The sequence below is a fragment of the Peromyscus californicus genome, unplaced genomic scaffold (assembly GCF_007827085.1).
Source record: "Peromyscus californicus insignis strain IS unplaced genomic scaffold, ASM782708v3 Scaffold_17__1_contigs__length_78620276, whole genome shotgun sequence".
NCBI lineage: Eukaryota > Metazoa > Chordata > Mammalia > Rodentia > Cricetidae > Peromyscus > Peromyscus californicus.
In genome coordinates this window covers 27617042-27638089 of record NW_026294469.1, presented here as the reverse complement: position 1 = coordinate 27638089, position 21048 = coordinate 27617042, and the positions used below count along the sequence as shown (strand labels likewise).

At 50.1% G+C, this 21048-nt stretch overlaps 3 long non-coding RNA genes across 14 annotated transcripts in view; 2 read left to right on the top strand and 1 right to left on the bottom strand.

Moving 5' to 3' along the window:
* Positions 1–5108, top strand: part of LOC128112744 (uncharacterized) — a 37592-nt gene extending 32484 nt beyond the window's left edge. For all 4 annotated transcript variants that reach the window (XR_008219131.1, XR_008219130.1, XR_008219129.1 and 1 more), the window contains one exon: positions 1150–5108. This is a non-coding gene — a long non-coding RNA (uncharacterized LOC128112744). The remainder of the gene's footprint in view (positions 1–1149) is intronic.
* LOC128112745 (uncharacterized) overlaps positions 1–19381 on the bottom strand; it is a 53506-nt gene extending 34125 nt beyond the window's left edge. The window contains exons 1-3 of one of the 8 annotated variants that reach the window (XR_008219137.1): positions 15787–15946; positions 6164–6486; positions 1122–5806 (exon numbers count right to left, since the gene is read on the bottom strand). This is a non-coding gene — a long non-coding RNA (uncharacterized LOC128112745). Of the gene's footprint in view, positions 1–1121; positions 6487–15703; positions 15947–17550; positions 18059–19271 lie in introns of those variants that run through there. The other 7 variants (XR_008219139.1, XR_008219136.1, XR_008219133.1 and 4 more) reach the window with 7 other exon arrangements.
* LOC128112746 (uncharacterized) lies at positions 15708–18296 on the top strand. 2 transcript variants are annotated; one of them, XR_008219141.1, is made up of 3 exons: positions 15708–15818; positions 16806–16952; positions 18050–18296. It is a non-coding gene; the product is annotated as an uncharacterized LOC128112746 (long non-coding RNA). The 2 variants fall into 2 exon arrangements; XR_008219140.1 differs by lacking the exon at positions 15708–15818 and adding an exon at positions 16087–16152.
* Positions 19382–21048: the final 1667 nt, after the last annotated feature.

Genomic DNA, 21048 nt, shown 5'->3' with positions numbered 1-21048 from the left:
GGAGGAGTGAGGAGGGAGAACTATGATGGAGGGAGTGAAAGGGCACCAGGAGAGGCAAGCAGTTCCCTGAACCTGAATATCAGGAAGTTGTTAGCATCACGGGAAAATGCTAAGTGTTTCCTGGAAGCATGGAGCCCCTCCTCTGCCCCTGTCTGACTAAGGGCCTCCCAAGTTCCCACTTCTCCAAACAGGCCTCTAGGACTGACCGACACCCCAAAGGCAGGCATACTGCATTTCAAATCCCACCTTCACTCCCTATTCGCTGTGCACCTTTAGGCAGATTGCTCGGCCGTTCTGAGCTCCGTTTCCATATTCATTTAAGGATAGAGCTCACAGAGGTGGGATGAGGATTAAACGAAGCACCACGGGCAATACTCCTGGCTCTGGGAAAATGTTCCAGCTATGTTTGTTTTCTGTTATTATCATTCATCATCTTGTCAGTCGAGGGGAGCTCAGAGCGAGTGTGTAGTGTGAGACTCGTCCCTCCCCATTTCTTTTTTGAGACAGGGTTTCTCTGTGTAGCTCTGGCTGTCCTAGAACTCACTTCTGTAGACCAGGCTGGCCTCGAACATAAAGATCCTCCTGCTTCTGCCTGGTGAGTGCTGGGATTAAAGGCGTGCATCACCATGCCAGGCTAGCTCCTCCCCATTTCAACCCGGCCCCTGATTGAAGCCCAGAGGGAAGTAGATAATTTGCCTCATGCAGAAATTCCACACCCAGGCTGGAGAGATGGCTCAGAGGTTAAGAGCACTGACTGCTCTTCCAGAGGTCCTGAGTTCAATTCCCAGCAACCACATGGTGGCTCACAACCCTCTGTAATGAGATCTGGTGCCCTCTTCTGGCCTGCTGTCATACATGCTGTATACATAATAATAAAAAAAAATCTTAAAAAAAAAAAAAAACACCTCACAATGTTATGGTCTTCTCACTTTTTTTAAAAAAAAAAAGATTTAGTTTTTTATTGGGTACACAGTGTTCTGCCTGCATGTGGGTGCTGAGAATTGAACTCGGGACCTCTGGAAGAAGAGCCAGTGCTCTTAACCTCTGAGCCATCTCTCCAGCCCGGTCTTCTCACTTTATCATCAGCAAAAAAAAAAAAAAGCCACTGCTGGGTAACTCACTTTATTTATTTCCTTGGCTTTGGTACAGCAAAGGATTCGCTGGCCCTCTGGATAGAAACTCTGGTGCTTTTCAGCTGTGTGAGCATGGGTGACTTGCTTGGTCTCTCTGAGCTCCACTTCCTTCATCTGTAAGACAAGAATGGCCACCAGAGCTCCCACCTTCACAGGAAGATCACTACTCTGGCAAGGAAACACAAGGCACGTATCTGGTACACTGGGGTTGGGGCAGAAAAATCCGATACTGTTATCTTGTCATCTTATTTTGCCAGTGAGTTGATTTCATGGCTAGTGTGTGTGTGTGTGTGTGTGTGTGTGTGTGTGTGTGTGTGTGTGAATGCGCGCGCGCGTCGGAGGGATGTATCTAGTGTCTGACAGAGTCAGAGTCTGTGTTCTTCCTGAAGTCCAGGCTCGACATGGTCACAGCTCTGTTCCTATCTCAGGCTGGGGACTGGCCCCTCCTCTACTGAAGGAGGGATCTCCTCCTCATGGTCCCTCCTAACCTCCCTAGCTTCCCAAGCAAGTGATGCTCTGTTTCTCACAAGTCCCACTACTCTCTGAGTCATTGCCTGCAAAGCATCCTTTCCTGCCCTCTGGGGTCTGGGAAATGCAGTCCTTACATAATGAAAGAGGGCCCAGAGCTCTCGGGGCCGGGTAGCTACTCAGGCCGGCTCAGTCCCCCACAGGCAGACAGAACCCTGATCTGACTGTGAGACATGACGGCATGCTGGGTGGCTTCAGCAAGCTTCGCTTTACCTGTCTGTAACTAGAGATGGTGGCTGATCCTTGGGGACATCCTACTGGCCTGGGTTTTATTCCTAAGTGGGCATCACCTGCCCTCGTTCTTGTGTATCCAAGGAGCTGTCAGTGTCCTGGAAGTGTGGCAGTCATCTCGACTCTGTCCTATATGGAAGGTGGTCCTATAGGGGTAGGCTGGGGTTTTATGGGAGAGGAAAGGACCCCTGACTCCCTACCTCCCACTATTTTTTTTTCCAGGAGCAGATCTGGGGCCCCCACCTCCATCCAGGTGCCCAGAGGCCTGAGAAGCTGTCGAAAGCACTGAACCTAATGTGTATAACTGCAGGAGATGCCAGCCATCTCCTCCAGATGCAGGCTAAAAATACAGAGGAGTGAGGTCCCTCAGTAATGGAGACTTTAAGAGCCTGTGACATGCGGCGACGGCTGTGCGGCCACTAATGAGCTCCTAGCCGATCGATGCCCAAGACCCAAGTGAGCGTGTGGGCCGGGAGCAGAGACGGGGTGTCACTCGTCATTTGTCCGTCCTGGCTCAGAAACCTGGAATGTTGGTGTGGGCCAGGAGACTGGGGATCAGCTTGAGTGACCCCTTAGCATACAAACGGGGAGACTGAGGCCAAGCGACAGGAAGTAGGAAGACATGTCCTGGAGAGCCGAGGCTTCAAGGGACCTTAACCAGATCTTGCTTCTTTCCTTCCCTGCCCCACCCCCAGATTTCTATTTCAAAGGCCAGCACAGAGCTTTATAGACCCTGCAAATGGATGAGAATTGAGCACTGAATAAATGAATGAATGAATGAATGAATATTTGCCCCACTGCAATGTGGGATCCCCTAGTGCAAGGGACTACAAGCTAGACTTCCTATTGCCCCAGGAGTACCCAGCACCAAGAAGATACTCAGAAAGGATTTGCTGCATGAATGAATATACCCCTTTCTGCCCGTGAAGACAAGGAAGTCTGTGAAAATCGTGTCCAAGGTCTATTTTCACTGGTCCTACCACTCAAAGAGGGTAGCCATGCCCGCCGGAGAGAGTACCTGACAGCACAGTACAGCAGGCGTTGCCTGAACTTGTTGCAGGCACAGTACTGAGTTTTACACAAATCATCTCAGTCCTCCTATCAACTCTATGCTTAAGCTCAATTTTTATACCCATTTTATACAGGGGAAAGCTAACAGAGCTCACAGAGGTTGTGTTCCTAGTCCTGCATCGGGCCTAGAAAGATATCGAGCCAGGATTCAAACTCATGCCAGCCTGTGGCTCCCTAACCACTGCACTACCCCTGCTTCTCTATGGTACAGCAGGAAAGGACAGGAGAATTGTGGCCCAGAGAAATCCATGCAAGATAGAAGGGATGAAAAAGAAAAAGAAAAAAAAACACCTCCAGGGCTCATAAAGTGTTTGATAAATTCCAGGAGAAGAATAGGAAGAAATAATGAGCATTTGTCAGAGTCTTTTATAGCATGTAAGTCGCTTTTCCCCACGTCCTCTCATCTGATCTTCACTGCAGGCCTGGGAGGAAGGTATTATCATTATCTACATTTTATTGGTGAGGAAAGGAAGGCACTCACACCTCCCAGCCTGAGCGGGCAGGCTGTGCACCTGGGGGGCGGGGCAGCGGTGCGGCGGCGGCCGTGAAGGCTGTCAGAACCTCACCCCCAGCTGTCACTGGCTCACAGGGTGAGCTGCAGGCTGAGGCTCCTGCCTGCTCGTTAGAACCACAGGGGATGGGCCAGCCGGAGACCACCTCTTCCAGAGCGGTAGAGAGAGCACAGTGGCCCTTTCTGGGCCAGGCCCTCACTTCCGGCTGGAGCTCCCCATTCTTTTGGCATTAGCCCACAACTCCGAGTTTGGCAGGGGGGAAATCAACTCTGGGGGAAGAGTTTAATTAAGCTGAAGCACGGTGGCTCACGTTTGTGATCCCAGCAATCTGAAGGCAGAGGCAGGAGGATTGCTGCAAGTTAGGGTTATGTAGGGAGTTCTGGGCCAGCCAAGGTTACATAGCAAGACTCTGTCTCAAGAACACAAAACAAAGCAAACCAGAAAGGAGCTTGCTCAAGAAGCGAAAGTGTGGTGGTTTAAGCACAGAAACCGTGTTTGGAAGGAGACCAGAGCCCACCACACTCTTCCGTCTCCTCTGGCTCCCAGGTCCTCTGACAGAAATTTAACCCTTTGAACGTGTGGCCAAGGTTGGGCAGAGAATAAATATGGTGACACCCCTCTGAATGTTCTCACAAGAACCCTAAGTTCAGATCTGCCATAATGGAGAGTTGCTGCAGGGCTCCTGTTCTGCACCCAGTCCCGTATCTCAAAAGGGGGCAGGAGTGCCAGGAAGTGGCTGCCTGCACCCTGGCGCGTCCTCATTTTGCTATAGGATTGATCTCATTCTGCAAAAGTTTTACCATCTGCACGTTCTTTATCAATTCAGACGGGTGCATCAAAAAGACAACAACAGCAAAAACCCACCAAAAAAAATTAAAAAAAAGCCCAAGCCGTGTATGGTGATATATGACTCTAATCCCATAACTTGGAAGATAGAGCTTCAGGCCAGCCAGGGATACATAGTGAGATCTTGTCTCAAAATAACAACAAAACTCAGATATATGCAAAAATGAGAACCTAGATTTTATGCAATTGCATCTTTTTTTTTTCGTTTTGTAGTCCTGTGATTGAACGGGGAAACCCAGAGGAAGACTACTCCTGCAGGATTCAGACTGGCTGTCTGTACAGATGAGCCCGGCTGCATGCCAGGTGCTGGGCTAGGATTTGAAACTGAAATGCTGGGCTAGCCTGTCCCCGATGTCAGGCATTTCAGGCCCAGAGGATACACGAATGATCTCCACAAGACGTCGGTAGAGGCCCTCATCCACAGCTGTAGAGGGAGGTGGTAGTAGAGGCCGATGAGATGGCCATGTCAAACTTCAACTCTGGGTCAAACTGCAGTGTGAACTCTGCTCCTTTGAGCTGGTGACTTTGGACAAGCTGCTTGGCCTCTTCGTGACTCGGTTTCCTTACATGTGAAATCAGAATAATGATGCCAACTTTCCCGTCATGGGGCTGTAAGGACTGAGTTAATTCACATGATGTTCTTAGAACAGTTCCTGGTCAACAGTAGAATGTATGATGTGTCAACTGTCACTGTTTTTTCCTTATAAGTCGTAAGACTTAGATACGGGAAAACATTTGGGCAGCACTTAGCCCAGAGTAAGCGCTCAATAAAGATAAGCTGCTATGATATTTGTTATTAAGTCGAAGTTGCCATTGCTGGCCAGGTGGATGGGAGGGAGAACAGGAGAGGGACCCAAGGCAGAGAAGACAGCAAAGGCCTGAAGGCCAGACAGAGCCTGGCGCATTTGGCCGAGTCAAGAAGCTCAATTAGATTGGCACACAGCCCGGGTTCCAGGAATGAGGCAGAAAGAAAGGGCCTGGAAAGGTGGAGACTGAGGCTGGACCTCAGGGCATCTGGAGTAGTGAGCCTCCCTCACCCCATACCCCCGTGCCACTCTGAGTGCCTGGGTTGATGAAGGCTTGCCCAGGGGCCAAGGGGGAGATGGGCAGTGTGAGGGGGCTGCTCTGGACCCAGCCCCTTCAAACTCAGACCCGCTCTTCCTGGAACCACCAGCTATCAATTAGGGAGTTTCTGTGCAAGAGGCTCGCCTTTCTCATGTGACGCGTGTCACATCCGGGAACGATCAAAACAGCTCGGCTTCGGCAAAGCATCCTGTGCTGCGTGTTTGTTCTTTGGTGTCTGAGGGTAACTCTTGTTGTTCTCAAGACACCTGCGATTTGCTGGTCTCTGACAGCCATTACCTGCTCAAAGCCTCTGCTTGTCACACAGCCCACCTGGTAGCACCCTGTTCCCTTCCGCTCCCAGCCATCCTCGTAGTAGTTAGTTCTACTTCAGGCCACGGGGCGGGATAGAATGAAATCCAGCTGGAAAAAGATGGCCATAGCTTAGAAATCACCTCCAGCCGACTCAGTAGACTCTACTGTGTTCCTGAAGGGTAAGATTTGAACTCAGATCTCTGCCATCACAGTCTATATGTACGCTTGCTCCCAGACCAGCCTGCCTCTCTCTCCAGCTCCCTCACTCCCCACCCAGCTGGTCCTGGAGAAAAGAGCGTGAGACAGCTGGGATTCAACATAGGCAGCCAGGTCAGTATATGGAAGCCATCTCATCAGATCCCAAGGCTTCATTACCCCTGAGGAAAAGACACCCCCCCCAGATGTGAAATCAATCAGTGTTGGCCTCCAAATCTTGGCCCCTCTCAAAGCCAGTCCCCCGCTCACCATCAGCAACAGTAGCTTGGCTCGTCCAAGTCCCTTCCTGCCATGACCCTTTGGCCCCCATCGCTTCCCTAGACAAGCTCCACTTTGAGTTCATGCACATCAAACAGTCAGTTCAAGGTCACTGTCATTATCATCATAACAGGTCCAAACATGGTCTGTGTGAGGCTTAAGGGCCTTTGCCTGTTTCTGTGTCCCCTTTGTCCATGTTCTGGGACCCTGAGGGTGTGGGAGCAAAGAACATGTCTGGCGTCCATTTGTGGTGATCCCCTTGCAGGCAGAGCTCAGTGCCCTGTTCCCTTCTGCATGCTGGACTCCAGTAGGTGCTGAAAAAAAAAATCTGTGTCAAGCAACTCTGATCATGGGTGCTATTGTTGGTTAAGCTGCCCTGCCTTTCATTTACAGGATCCCACTCAGCTCTGACAGGCATCACAGAGAGGAGATATTACACACCTTCCCATGCCAGGAAACTGAGGATCTGGATGATAGTGTCATGTGACACAGATCACAGCCAGAAGTGGAGCCAGGATGCCAAAGTAGAGCTCCCTGGTCCTTAGCCTGTACCCCTTATCCCCACCTCATATAGCTAGCCCTTTAGTGCAACCAGTGGAGGGGTGGAGGAGCCCCTGCAAACCTCCAGGTCTGCTGTACCACCTGAGCCCTGCCCACAAGCATTGGGCGCTCAGGTCTCTGCCCATGCTGCATCCTTCCCTGACCCACGATGCAGTGCAAAAGCCCCTCCTAATCATAGGCGAGAAAGCTCAGCTCAAAGTCATCTCTGACTCCATTCAAGTCAAGCCACAGCTCTCACTCTGCCTCTCTGACCCCCCCCTACCACCCCACCTCCTCCTCCAACTGGCGCCAACAACACAAGATAAATCTTTCCTCTGAAATATAATAGTTGTTCTTTCCTCTTCCCGTTGAAGCCTCTGCCAGGTAATTAGCATATGCTGACACCTTGATAGACGAAAAGAAAGGCATGAGATAATTCCCTTTTTCTTTAACCATTATAGGATGAAGGAGCCTTTCAATTTGCCAGTCACCCAATCCAGCATTCCTGCACGCAGCCCACCGTGTGACATGTTATTCTAGCTGATCCTACCATCTCTGCTATTCATCCCCAACCCCAGGTCACACTTGATAGAGCAATTCCCCCGCTTCACTGCCGACACCTTCCAGGTAGGAGGGGCAGCCAAGGTTCAAACTGGCTGGAAATTGCAGGGTTGATATGGTTATCCTCAGTTGAGCACCACCACCCCCCCCCCAGCCAGTAGCCTGAGGCCTTGCAAAGGCCTCTACGGGTCATTTTTTGGAATCCCCCCTCTCTATGTTTTGCTCCCCAAAAGAGGCTGGACTTTGACCAGACTCAGGGAGTAACTAAGACTGAAAAGTTGGTACCAGGGAGACAGGCCTGACCATGCTGGATTTTGGAGGATATAGTAGGTTTGGGGAATTTTGGACTAGGAACGTTGAATGCCTTGATGGGGGCTTAGTAGGCCACTCTAGTGCAAGCTTGAAAGACAATAGTGCTGAGAGCAATGTGGACTACGGAGGCCCAGCTCAAGAGGTTTCAGCGTGGGAATAATATTAACAGCTGGGCTAGAGACCATTCCTAACGATATTTTGGCATTCTAGATTTCTGCTCTTGTCCTAGGAATCTGCCTGAGGCTAAATTGAAAGGTATTAGATTAATGTTCTTGGCAGAGGAGATTTCAAGACAGCCTAATGTTGACTCTGTCATGTGGTTATTAGTAGTCACTCTCATGCAGGGATACAATGAAAAAGAACAAGCAGGGCTAAAAGAAATACAAAATGAAGGACTTCGTTCCCTCCTCTGCAAAAAAGAGCATCAGGAGGTTTAATGTGGGAGTCAAGGCTTGTGCTAAAAGATGTGAAAGATTAAAGAGATAAGATGTATTCTGAAACAGAATCGAAGGTCTCAGGGTGAGACCCCACCCAACTAAGCCTCCAACTTGTAAAAAGGGAAGGCCTGAGGAATTTTGTCCTTTGCTCCTGAAGAGCAACAGCAAAGAAGAGCTGCTGTAAATGAGATTCAAGGGCTTTGGGGGGGGTGGGGTGGGCTCCGGCCCAAGCAGGCAGCTGAACTGGGCATCATCTGCTGGGTGGTTCTGGCTTCAGAGATGTGAAGGGTACACGGGTAAAGAGGTTATGGAGTCTTCTCCCGTGGCTAAGGAGCACTGGTGAGGCCAGGCATGGGGCAAGGGAGTCCCTGCATGGAGGTCCTGAGAAGCCGTGAAAATGAAGCCTAGATTTCGTTGGAGAGCCCAAGATATGGAAGATGTCAGAGTCATGGGATCGCTGCCAAGGGAAGCTACACACAGGGAGTGGAAGGAGCCCTAGAGAGGGAAGTGTGTGGTAGTCAGCAAATCCAGAAGGGCAGAGCCATCTAAGCTCTTTAGCGTCCACCAGACATGGAGCTACAAGATCTGGAGTTTGGCCTGCTGAGTTTGGATCTTGCTGTGGGCCAGTATTTCCTCATTATGCTCCCTTCCAGCCCTTCTGGAACAGTAATGTATATTCTGCACCATTGTATGTTGGAAGTACGGAATTTGCTTTTTGATTTTATGGGGGGGGGGGTTAAATAAGAAATTGCCTTGAGTCTCAGAAGAGACTTTGGACTTTTTTTTTTTTTTTTTTTTTTAAAGATTTTATTTATTATGTATACAGTGTTCTGTCTGCATGTATCCCTGCAGCCCAGAAGAGGGCACCAGATCTCATTACAGATGGTTGTGAGCCACCATATGGTTGCTGGGAATTGAACTCAGGACCTCTGGAAGAACAGCCATTGCTCTTAACCTCTGAGCCATCTCTCCAGCCCCGAGACTTTGGACTTTTAAACTAGGTTGAGACTGAAAGACTGTGCGGACTTCTGAAGTTAGATTAAATGCATTTTGCATTATGACATGGCCATGAGCCTCTGAGGGAAGGTTCAGGGAGTGGGATGTGATGGTTTGATGAGAATGCCCTCACCCCCAGGCTAATATTTTGAATGTTTGGTCCTCAGTTGGTGGAACTATTGAGAAAGATTAGGTGCTGTGGCCTTGTTGGGGGAGATGTGTCACTAGGGTGTGCTTTGAGGTTTCAAAATACTTCTGCAATTTCCAGTGTCTGTTTCTCTCTGCCTCCTACTTGAGGGTCAAGAGGTGAGCTCTCAGCTCTTTCTGACCCCATACCCTTGCTCTGCCATCATGGACTCTAATCCTCAGAAATGCTAAACTTCAAATTAAATGCTGTTTTTGTAAGTTGCCTGGGTCAGTCAGGCAGTAGTGGCTCACATCTTTAACCTGTGTGCTTGGAAGGCAGAGGCAGGCAGATCTTTGGGTTGGAAGCCAGCCTAGTCTGGATAGTTCCAGGATAGCCAGGACTACATACAGAAACCCTGTTTTAAACAAAACAGAGCAAAACAACAACAACCACAAAATAAGTTGCTTGGTCATGGTGTTTCATCATAAAAATAGAAAAGTGACTAAGGAGGCAAGCAGCTTGGTCATCTATTTGGTAAGACAGAGAAAAAGCTTCCTGGGCCGGTGCCGCGGACTGGGTCTCAGTAGGAACACCAGACCGAGGGAGAACGGGTTGAAGGTACTCAGGATAAGTGGGATTCGGCGAATGACAGACAGACACAGACACCAGAGTATGCTGTGAACTGCTGCAATTTTACTCAGATCAAGCAGTGTTTTTTATACATTCATTTGAGGAAACATGGCAATCGGCCAGTGGGGCGATAGACATAGAATTAACAATGTGGTCTCACAATTTTCTCAGAATGATTAATAGATCTCATGAGTACAGGTGTTATTTCCTCTTTTGTGGTCCCTCATCCAGACAGAGAACATTACGGCCCTAGCTGAAGTTTTTCCTTCTACGTAGTTATTAGACCTTTGTTTTGTATCAAAATTAAACCCTTCCCACCATCGTTCTAACCATGGTTTCATTTGTGTGAAAATATTTAACCTTTGCTTGCAAGTGAGAAGGCACCAGGGGGGTTGGGACCTAGCTATTCTTTCCATGAACTGTAACTTATGCCATTCTGTTTTCATGCTATTATGATTCACCCATTGGTTCCCATGTTTATCATAAGCTCCCGTAAAGGGCAATGGCTCCAAATAATTATTATATCTAGGATTAAAGTTAGGGGGTTGCCACCACCGACCCTTGATGAGAAACTCTATTTGTCCCTTGATAATTCTTGTAGGACTGGCTAGTTCCTGTAACTGCTTCCTTGCAGCTGCTGTTGGCTGCGCGTGTGGATTGCTTATGAGTTCCTGGACTTTTACTTTCATCTCTCCTCGCTAGACTCTTTGTCCCTCTGAGTCATAAATTCTTTTTGTTCTAAGTCATTCATAAATTCCCCCAAACTTCTAGGACCCTCTTTAACTGTTTGCCTAAAAGCTTGAATTATAGGTGGGGGTATTGAGCCACTTTTGAGGAATCATTATTCTCTTTATGGGGCACATCAGAAACATTGAGAGTTAACTCCCTGAAATCAATACACAAGGAAACAGCAATAGTCACAGCTGCAAAGAGAAAAAAGCAGAGTGCCAGCCAGCCTCTGCAAGCAGATTTTGCGTGGTTCCGTGTAGCCTGGCACCATGATTCGGGCAGATTGATAAGGGGTCGCCGGGGGCATAGACCCGAGGGCCGCGAGCCCCCCTTTCCCACGTAACCACCTCATCCAAGGCATTTGTCACGCAGGCGACACCGTCGTGGGCGTGGCAGGCCGGCCAGCCAGCAAAGCCTCCCAAGGCCAGGGGCCAGGCGTCATGCATCTGAGTAGAAACTGAAACCAGAGGCACTCTGACAACCCATCAAGGCTGCCCCAAGAAGCCTCTGGCCCCCATCTCTCAAGTCCCTTCCTAAAGAACAGGTCCACTCCAGGCAAGAGATAGATGTCTCACTCCATCCTCTTCCTGATTTGCTCTTGGGCCCCTTCTCTTGAGTAGAGCAGGTTCTGATCCCCTCCTGTGGGCCCAGAGCTGGGGTTGAGAGCTGGATTGAGAGCCTGGAAGACAGTCTTAGCCAGTGCAAACACACCTCCTTCCCTCCTTCATCTAAGGTGGGGTAAGAGATGTCAGGCGGGGCTGGAGAGTTGGCTCATAGGTTAAGAGCACTGGCTGCTCTTCCAGAGGTCCTGAGTTCAGTTCCCAGCAACCACATGCTGGCTCACAGCCATCCATAATGAAATCTGGTGCCCTCTTCAGGCCAAAAGGACACTGTATACATAATAAATAAATCTTGAGAGAGAGAGAGAGAGAGAGAGAGAGAGAGAGAGAGAGAGAGAGAGAGAGAGAGAGGTCAGGCATGGTGGTCCATGGCTGAAAGTCCAGCACTCAGGAGACGGAGGTGAGAACATTCTAAGTTCCAGATAAGCCTAGGCTGCTCCATGGCAAGATCCTGATACTCTTGTACTCTAGACTTCTTTCCTTTTCTCTCTCTCTCTCTCTCTCTCTCTCTCTCTCTCTCTCTCTCTCTCTCCCCCCCCCCCCCCTCCACCACCACCACCTCTTCCTCCTGCTCCTCCTCCTCCTTGAGGCAGGGTCTCTGTGTAGCCTTTGTTATCCTGGAACTCACTATTGTATACCAAGCTTGTCTGGAACTAACAGAGATCCATCTGCCTCAGCCTCTCAAATGCTGGGATTAAAATATGTACCACCCAGGGGTTGGGGATTTAGCTCAATGGTAGAGCGCTTGCCTAGCAAGCGCAAGGCCCTGGGGTCCTCAGCTCTGAAAAAAAAAAAGAAGACAAATATATATATATATATATATATATATATATATATATATATATATATATATACCACCCAGATCTTTATTCTTATTTTAAAAGTATTTATTTCTATCATGTATTTATTTATTTTGAGATAGGGTCTCACTACATAGCCTGGAACTCACAGAGACCTGTCTGCCTCTGTCTTCCAAGTAATAAGATTAAGGGTATGTGGTACCATAGTGAGCTTATTTTTATCTACGTGTGTGTGTGTGTGTGTGTGTGTGTGTGTGTGTGTGTGTGTGTGTGTTTGTGTCCCTGTGTGTGTGAATGTGTGTGAATGTACCTGTGCATATGTATGTATGTACGTGTGTGTATGTACTCATGTGTTTGTGTGTGTGTGCCACATGTGTGCAGGTGCACTCCAAGTCCAGAAGAGGGAGTCTGACCTCCTAGGACTAGAATTACAAGTGATTGTGAGCAGCCTGATGTGGGTGCTGGAAACTGAACTCAGGTCCTCTGGAAGAGCAGTAGTTCTTAACCACTGAGCCATCTCTCCAGCCCTAGCCCTGCCTTAAAAAAGGAGGGTAAGAAATATTTATTTTTATAATTTAAATGTCACAGGCCTTTAATCCCAGCACTCAGGAGGCAGAGCCAGGTGGATCTCTGTGAGTTCAAGGCCAGCCTGGTCTACAGAGTGAGATCCAGGACAGGCACCAAAACTACACAGAGAAACTCTGTCCCGAAAATCTAAACTAAACTAAACTAAATTAAACTAAAAATGGGGCTAGAGACAAATATAGACAAAATACCCATACACATAAAATAATTAAGGAGCTAGCTTTAAAAAAAATCTTACAATTTTTTTATTTATTCTTTGACAATTTTATATACTTATACGGTATATCTTGATTATCCAACTCTACCTCTAATTTCCCAGGGACAACCCCCAATAAATCCCCTACCCACTTTTTTTTTAAGCCACTGAGTCCAGTTAGTGATTTCTGCTGGGCAGTTGCCTGATGTTGGCTTGGCCCTGTGCAGGCCTTATGCAGGTGACCACACCAATGTGGACTTAGGAATGGAACAGCTCCGTCATGTTCAGAAGGACAGCGTGGCACAGCGCTCCTCCCCACCCTCCAGCTTGGGGTAAGAGATTGTATCTTTTTTTTTTAATTTTTGTTTTGTTTCTTTTGTTTGGTTTTGGTTTTTCGAGACAAGGGTTCTCTGTGTAGCTCTGCCTGTCCTGGAACTCACTCTGTAGACCTGGCTGGCCTCAAACTCACAGAGATCTGCCTGCCTCTGCCTCCTGAGTGCTGGGATTAAAGGTGTGAGCCACCACTGTCCAGCGGGCAGTTTAGAGGTTTTAAATAAAGGAACCTGCCTGAGGACCCACCTAGGTCTCCATATCCACAACTGACCAGAAAGAGCAGCCAGCTACCCAGTTCCAGACACTCCTGAAGGATGCTCTAGCTCTCCTGTGCCCCATGGGCCAACCAAGTCTGATGCTGGACCTGGACCTCAGACCCTTGCAGTGTACATTCCTACTTCAGTCCCTCTTGCACGGGGACTGAGCCCAAAGAACACTTAAACAGATTCCATGCACAAAAGCAAAGCCAAGCACTCAACACAAAACACTCCACCGGCCTTCGGCAATGTGTATGAATGTTTATAGATACAAATATATATATATTTTTTTATTTTTTGACAGGGTCTCCCCCTGGCTGGTCCTGAACTCACTATGCAGTTGAGGTCGGACTCAAACTTGTGGCTTTTGCCTCAACCTCCCTAACAGGCACAATCCACCATGCCCAACTATGAATATGTATTTATAAAATACACACCTTGAGACAGGGTTTCATATAACCCAGGCTAGCCTGGAACTCACAAGTAGTAAAGGATAACCTTGAATCTATAACTCTCCTGCCTCCCCTTCTCAGGGGCTGAGACTGCAGGCCTTTGCCACCAAACCACATTTATGGGGACCCAAGCCGAGGCCTGGTGTGTGCTAGGTTTCACTGTGTGGCTACATCATTAGCCTCATTTTGGCTTTTTGAGACAAGGTTTCTTTGTGTAGCCCAGGCTGGCCTCAGCCTCCGGGATGCCTGGATTGTCAATGTGCACAGCTATAGCTGATAAATACATACATGTTCACCACCAGAAGGGCCTGGCATACTATGACTCTTGCCTGTGCTTCTCATCTCCTGCCATGAAAGCCTTTCCCCATCACCTTGCTTGGAATCTCAACTTCATATCACTCCCTGTTTTTCCTTCTTGATATTTATTATTTATCACACACACACACACACACACACACACACACACACACACACACACGTCTTGCTTCTTTTGTCTCTTCTGTATTATATATACATAATATATATATTATGTATGTTACATAAGTTCCATTGGGGCAGGAGTTCAAGCTGCTTAGTTCCTACAGTAGCCTATAGCTTAGGAGTGTCTGGCACATGAAAGGTATTCAACTGTTTCTATCATCCTGTGCCTGGAACCCAGGAGATCGATATTTTGTATATATAATTATATTATTAATATAAAACGAATGAGTGAAAGAAGAAATGAATGAGGCAGTGTCTACCGGCTGGCTCCCTCTAAAGGCCATTTTACTTTCAGGGACCTCACTTCTCTCTGGTGACCTCTCCAGGTGTCCACAGCCACATGTCTATCCTCTGATAGGTAAAACTCGGATCAGACTCTCCGACCCTGGTCAGATTAATCTGTGGTTACAAACCCGGGCTCTGGACACGAACCCTGTGGGTTCAAGCCCCAGTTCTACCTCTTATAAACCAAGGGACATTGACATTGGAAAGCCTCTCCCTGCAAAGTAAGGGTGCTGGCACAGCTTGCAATGGGCCCAGGGAAGGTTCTGCTCCCCACAGCCTGACCTCTCAGAGGGCGGGTACAAGCCTGCAAGTCCACACTGCCCAGCACTTTCCAGAGGCCTCAGAAGCTGCAAAGGGAAACCTGGGGTGCGGCTCAGTGGCATAGCACGCATGATTCCCAGAACTACAAACATAATCCAGTAAATAAAAACATCAGAATTTCTGCTATCCCACTCTACCTGACCCCCAACATAAGCACAACTGGGGGGTAACATGGAGAGGAAGACACCCAGTGGCTGTGCTCTGAGGCTTCGCATCCGGTTACTCAGATCTATCTTCTCCGTGCTCAGCATCACCACGTCTCTCTTATGTGATAGGCGGGGGCGGAGAAGGATGTCTATGGCAGTCAGTATCATCCACCCTGTGTCTCTATGCCACCCCCATCCTGCTGCCGCCCACACCTAAATTCAAGCTACCCTGTGGTCTCTCTGCATGAAAACCTCGGGCTAAACCTCAACCTTCGCTCTGGTACCCAATTCTCACTCCAGAATCAACCAAGTCCCGCCTCCACACAGCCATGACACTTCATATCATACTGTTCTCTCCCTCTCCTATCGCCTACATGTATGGACCAAAGCAATTTCCCTGGCATTTCCTTCCTTCTGGGCCAGCCTCTTATTACAGTCTACTGCAGGTCAGTATCTCACCTACCTGCCAGATCTCCCCAAATCAACACCTGTCTAACCAACTAGGCAATTCCTACAGGGCTTGCCGTTTCTTTCATCTTCCTCTCTGTCTTCATCATCACCTCAGACAGTGGCAGGACTCAACCTCCCCACTCTGCTGACGAAGTAACAGAGGCTGAGAGACGCTGAGATCGGTAACAGTCACCCCAGCCCATTCCTCCTTCCAGCTCAGTAATTGGCACCACCAACCACCAAGACGCCGGAAACCAGCATCACTCATGCCCACCATCCTTCACTTCATCCTTTCTTCCACAGCCGAGTGGTTCCCAACCACGCAGACCGGACTGAATTACTTCTCAGGCAGCTCACCCCTCTCCAGCAGCAATACCTCCTTGGTCCATGTGAGTCGAGCACGCCCCTGCCCTGGATGCTTGTCAAGGTCTCCCTCTCTGCCTTCGGCGTGGCCCCACCCATTCTGTGCACTGCACCGCTTGTGTTTCTCTGGCACATGTTCATTCAGCCCACTCACTCAACACATGGCTATGGAGAGGTTACTGTGTGCCAGGCACTGCCCTGGATACAAGGGTATAACAATGAAACAAACAAAACCATTGTCTTCGCGAGGCTTGCGCGCTCTGATGAGGTGGGGAGGGACCAGTGGTAAGTAATCCAGCAAATTTGCGGTGTTCCGTGGTGGTCACTGCTACTAAAAAGGAGGAAACCAGAGAGCAGGAGGTAGGCTTGCTATATGGGGGAGGGAAGGAAGGCCTCACTGAGCCTCCGCCTGAAGAGGTAGGGGAGCATCCTCTCACTGACACCTGCGGCTGGACCAGGCAGCAATCCTGAGAAAGAACAGAGCTTTGCAAACTCACTCTGAAGGAGGGATGCAGAGACCCGCAAGCCTGGAGGACCGAGAAAAGAGGGAGCGAGGCATAGGGTACCCACCTGTAATCCTAGTACTTGCTTGGCTGAGGCAGAGCGATGACCATCTAGTTCTAGGCTAGCTCAGGCTACATAGTCTAGGCCAGCCTGAGCTACAGAATAAGACCAAAAACCAAAAAGGGAGCCAGTGAAACATATCAGCAGCTTCAGACACTTGCTACCAAGCCTGCTAACTTGAGATGGACCCCCAGGAAGCGCAAGGTCAAAGGAGAGAACCATCTCCCACAAGTTGCTCTCTGAGCTCCACATGCACGCCATGGTGTGTTCACATGAGCTCACTGAATAAATAAATAGTTGTAATTTATTTTAGAGAGAGGGCGGGGTGAGATTCGGCAATGGGCCTCACTTCAGTGTCTGCCAGTCAGGTCATCATGAAAACGTTGGCTTTGCCCACCCCGGGTAAGGTCCCTGGACAGAACAGTGATGCGATCTACCTCACATTTTAGCAGGATCCCTCTACCTCCAGTGTGGAGAGCAGACAGCTGGGGAGACGAGCCAGGAGGCCACCGCAGCCAGGCAGAAGAGAGATGGTGACAGCAGGGACCAGGGTGCTGACTGTGGAAGTGGCAAGGAACCGTCAGGGGCGCGATGAGGTATGACAGTAGCGCTGACAATGGCTGCTGAGGAGCCCGAGGTTGGGTGTAAAGTGAACCAGGGATGACATCAGGGATGCTGAGGACTTGATGGCTCCCCTGCTCACTACTGTGCTTAGGTTGTTTATAAGGTACTTCCTGATCTCTTCCCCCCGCCCATGATCTTCCAGGACCAATGAGTATTAATACTATTTAGCAGTTATCGAATGTTAACCTCATGCCTAGCCTGTGCTAAGCGCTTGGTGAATGCCCTCTCATTCTCCACAAAACCCCAATGAAAAGAGTGTTGTGATGAGCCTTTTATTATTAATATACCCATTTAACAGAAGAGGAAAGCAAGGCACAGAAAAGCTAAATAACTAGATCTGGTCACAAAGACAGAAAGTAGGAAACTTAGGATTTGAACCCAGGACTATTTTTCTTCTTTCTTGTCTTGGGGGTTTGGAGGTTAAGATCTGGCAGCTCTTGAGCTTGCTCTGTAGACCAGGCTAGCTTCAAACTCAGAGATCTGCCTGCCTCTGCCTTCCAGTGCTGGGAGTAAACACACACACCACCACACCGTCTCCAGAACTGTTTTTCTAAGCACACAGGGACTGACCTTTTAGTTCCACAATAGCCATGACTTCACTCTCTTAAATTCAACATTCTGTAGCAGGAAATGCCCAGATGCGCCTCATCTTTGCCTGATGAAATCGCCTTCTTCTGAGAAGCCAGGGGTGGAGTGGGGCACCTTCCTCTGTGCTCTGAAGTGGTCCTACTCTGTAGCTATGTCTCAGCTATTAGGGTCTGCTGGCAGGCTACATACTGAACGCAGAGACCATCTCTGCTCTCACAGCTGAATCCAGAGCACAGAGCAGAGCCTGGCACACAGGCCCTGGTAATGGCCTGCGGACTGATGAACCTCAGACATTCCACCTCTCAAGGCAAGCTCACACTGCCTCCACCAGTGTCGGGGTCTGTGTGTCACCCTTGTCCCCTGCATAGTCGATCTTTACAGCCGCTTTCGCTGAGCACTTACTTTGCACTTAATGGCACTTTGCATAATGCACCGTCACCCAACCATCCACGACATGAATACGATGGGCTCCATTTTACAGGTAAAGAAACTGAAGCTTTCTCGAGTTCAGCAAATTCCTAGTCAGAATGCAGTTGTGGGTTGCTGATCACATTCTGACGACTCGAGCTTGACCGTAGGCAAAGGCTGACACAGAACCCACAAGTCAACAAGTGAACAAAGCGGCAGTCCAGCGTGCTGGCGGGAGAGAAAGGGCTCCCCTCCTCCTCCTCAGCCCCCTCTCTCCATTCATCTCCCCTTTGCACCCTTAATAAAAGCCCGGAGATTGACCGATGGAGGCGGCTGATTTCCCCGTGAGAGAAACATCCTTTACACAAGAACATTCAAACAGGATCAGGATTCGTCCGCGAGGCACGGGCTTCAGAAGACAGCTGGGGACGGAGAGTTGTGGGAGAAGGAGGTGCAGAGGGAATGGGGAACGGTCTTTTATTTATTTATTTCCCTCCAGGAGCCTTCACTTTTCATTAAAACAGCCTCCGGATGTAGGTGCAATCAAACATTCATTAGACAAGCAAGGTACATTTAAGAAACAGCTAACGACGCCCAGCGCGCGCGTGCGCGCGCGCGCACACACATCCACACATGAAGCCATAATCAATCTGCGAAATGAAACCAGGTCCTTCAGGCGAGAAAAGCAGACCCTGTTCCTCCGCACCCAGTTCCCCGGGCCCTGAGTCCCCGTCCCTCCCACGATCCCGCACCTGCGGGGCGTGGGGCCTGCGCCCCATTCTCCTGGCCTCTGGGGCGGGACAAAAAAAAAAGAGGGGGGGTCCCTGCTAGCTGCTGAACCTTGCCAGGTTTTTCCCATGATCTGAAGCTCACGGAGTTTCTGCATCTGTCCCCAAACCTAGACGCTGAGCTCATCCTTCGCCCAACACAGCCTTCGGCTTAGGACAGTGGGGCTGGAGGCGAGTGTCCCGCAATGTTGGTCCCCCCCCCCCCCCGTCCTGTCAATCAGGAAGGGCTTCCCGGAGGAGGGGATGGCGGCGGAGCGGGGGAATGGGGGTAAGGAAGCGGCTTGACAGATGGGGAGTGGGAGGCTCTTCCCAGCATATGGGGCTGCGTGGGTGGAAGGAGTCTGGGCCGGGCGGGGGATGGAGGGGCGCTGGGCTGGGCTGCGGAGACAGTCCTTGGAGCGGGGACACGCGCTGGAGTGGGGGTGGGCGTGTGAACCGGACGGAGGAGAGGGGAGGTAACCCCCAAAGGTGGAGGCGGGGAGTGGGGGTGGCCACGGCCGAACTCACCCGGGAGCCAGAGAAGGCGCCTGGCGCCCAGCACCTTGCACAAGGGCGCCCCCTGATGGCGCCTCGGGAGTCAGACGCGATTTCTATTTTCTGAAAAAAATCAGTTTAGCGGAATCCTTTTTTTCTTTTCTTTTTCCTCCCTCCCTCCCTCCCTCCCTCCCTCCCTCCCTCCCTCCCTCCCTCCCTCCCTCCCTCCCTCCCTCCCTCTCTCTCTCTCTCTCTCTCTCTCTCTCTCTCTCTCTCTCTCTCTCTCTCTCTCTCTCTCTCTCTCTGAGATAAGGTCTCATGTAGCCCAGGCTGGCCTCGAACTTGCTACATTGCGTGGGATGACCTTGAACTTTTTCTGATCTTCTTGCCTCTACCCACCGCAGTGCTTGCGTTACAGGAGTATGACACCACACCCGGTTTAAATTTAACCAGATACAAGCCCCTTGCTGGACTGAGATCGCCCTTCCAGGCAGCCCAGCCCACTTCACAGCGCAGAGAATCGAGGCCAGCGAGGGCATAGCGGCTGATCTGAAAGAAGCAGGATTCTAATCCGTGCATTTGTTTCCTCAGCATGCAAGCTGAGCCTCTTGCACGTAGGAGATACACTGCGGGGCGTAAACGAACAGGTCCTTGGCTTCCTGGGGGCTTATAGTCTAGGTGAGGAGACCCAGACTAACAAGTGAGCAAAATAATGTCCCGCTGAGGAGTGAATGAACCCGCGTGTGGCGCTAGGCGGGGACTGGCTTCCCTCAGCCTGCCTCCCCCTCACCGCTCCCTAGGGGACCGGGATGTGTCAGCCCTGGCTTCCAGGCAGGCAACAAAGGAAGGTGGCTCCGAGGGTGGAACCAAGATAGACAGAGGGGTGCAGACTCCCAAGGCCAGAGCACTCCCATCCCCAGTGTCGCTCCCATGTCCTGCCATTAGCACCTGCAACCTCGGGCTCTTCCACGGTGGCCGAGCAGTTGAGTTATTTCCTCATCCCAACCCGATGAGGTTTTAATCTGTCTTTATACAGCAGCCCGGCTCCCTGTGCTGGGGTTATTACTGGGTTTTCTGTACATTGATCCTGGCTGCTCTAACCAAGCAGGTTCTGAGATGGAGGCCGGAGGGGTCCCCACTCTGGAAAAAATTTATGGGAACACCAAGGCTTGGTGTGGGCAGGAGCCTGGAGCACTCAGGCAACATATGCCAGGATTTCAGTCCTGCCTTCAAGGCTGGGCTGCAGTCAGAGTGTGGGATTGGGGTGTGAAGGGGCCGGGTCTACAGTGTACCAGGGGAGCTGGGAACACTGGGCTGTGCTGGAAGAAGCAGGTCACTGTTTGGGCAGCTTTACAGCTCACAGCAGAGAGATGACAGGAGGAGGCTGAAGCAAGCCCGGCAGGCTAGCAGCCGCCTGTAATCCCAGCACCCAGGGGGCCAGAAGCAGGAGGATTAATGGGAGTGTGAGGCCAGCCTTGTCTACACAGTGAGTTTCAGGCCAGCCAGGGCTACATAGTGAAATCCTGCCTCAAAGAATCAGAAAACTAAAAGAAACGTGTGCTGGTTCTAGGTCTGTGGTTTACAGTCTAGCCGCCCACGGGCCACTTGGTCCCTCTCACTTGTAAAACGGGAGTGGCTGCTACCTCAGCAAGTCGGTCTCTGCCCAGCACTTCACAGTGTGGACAACAATGTCAGGTACCCATGTCTGAGGTAATGGAGGAGAAGACCTGGGCTCTACTCCCTGGAGAGGTCGTTAGGAAACTTAGGTGGACAGAGGTGCTGGGCCCATGTGAAGGGCTATTGTTGTTGA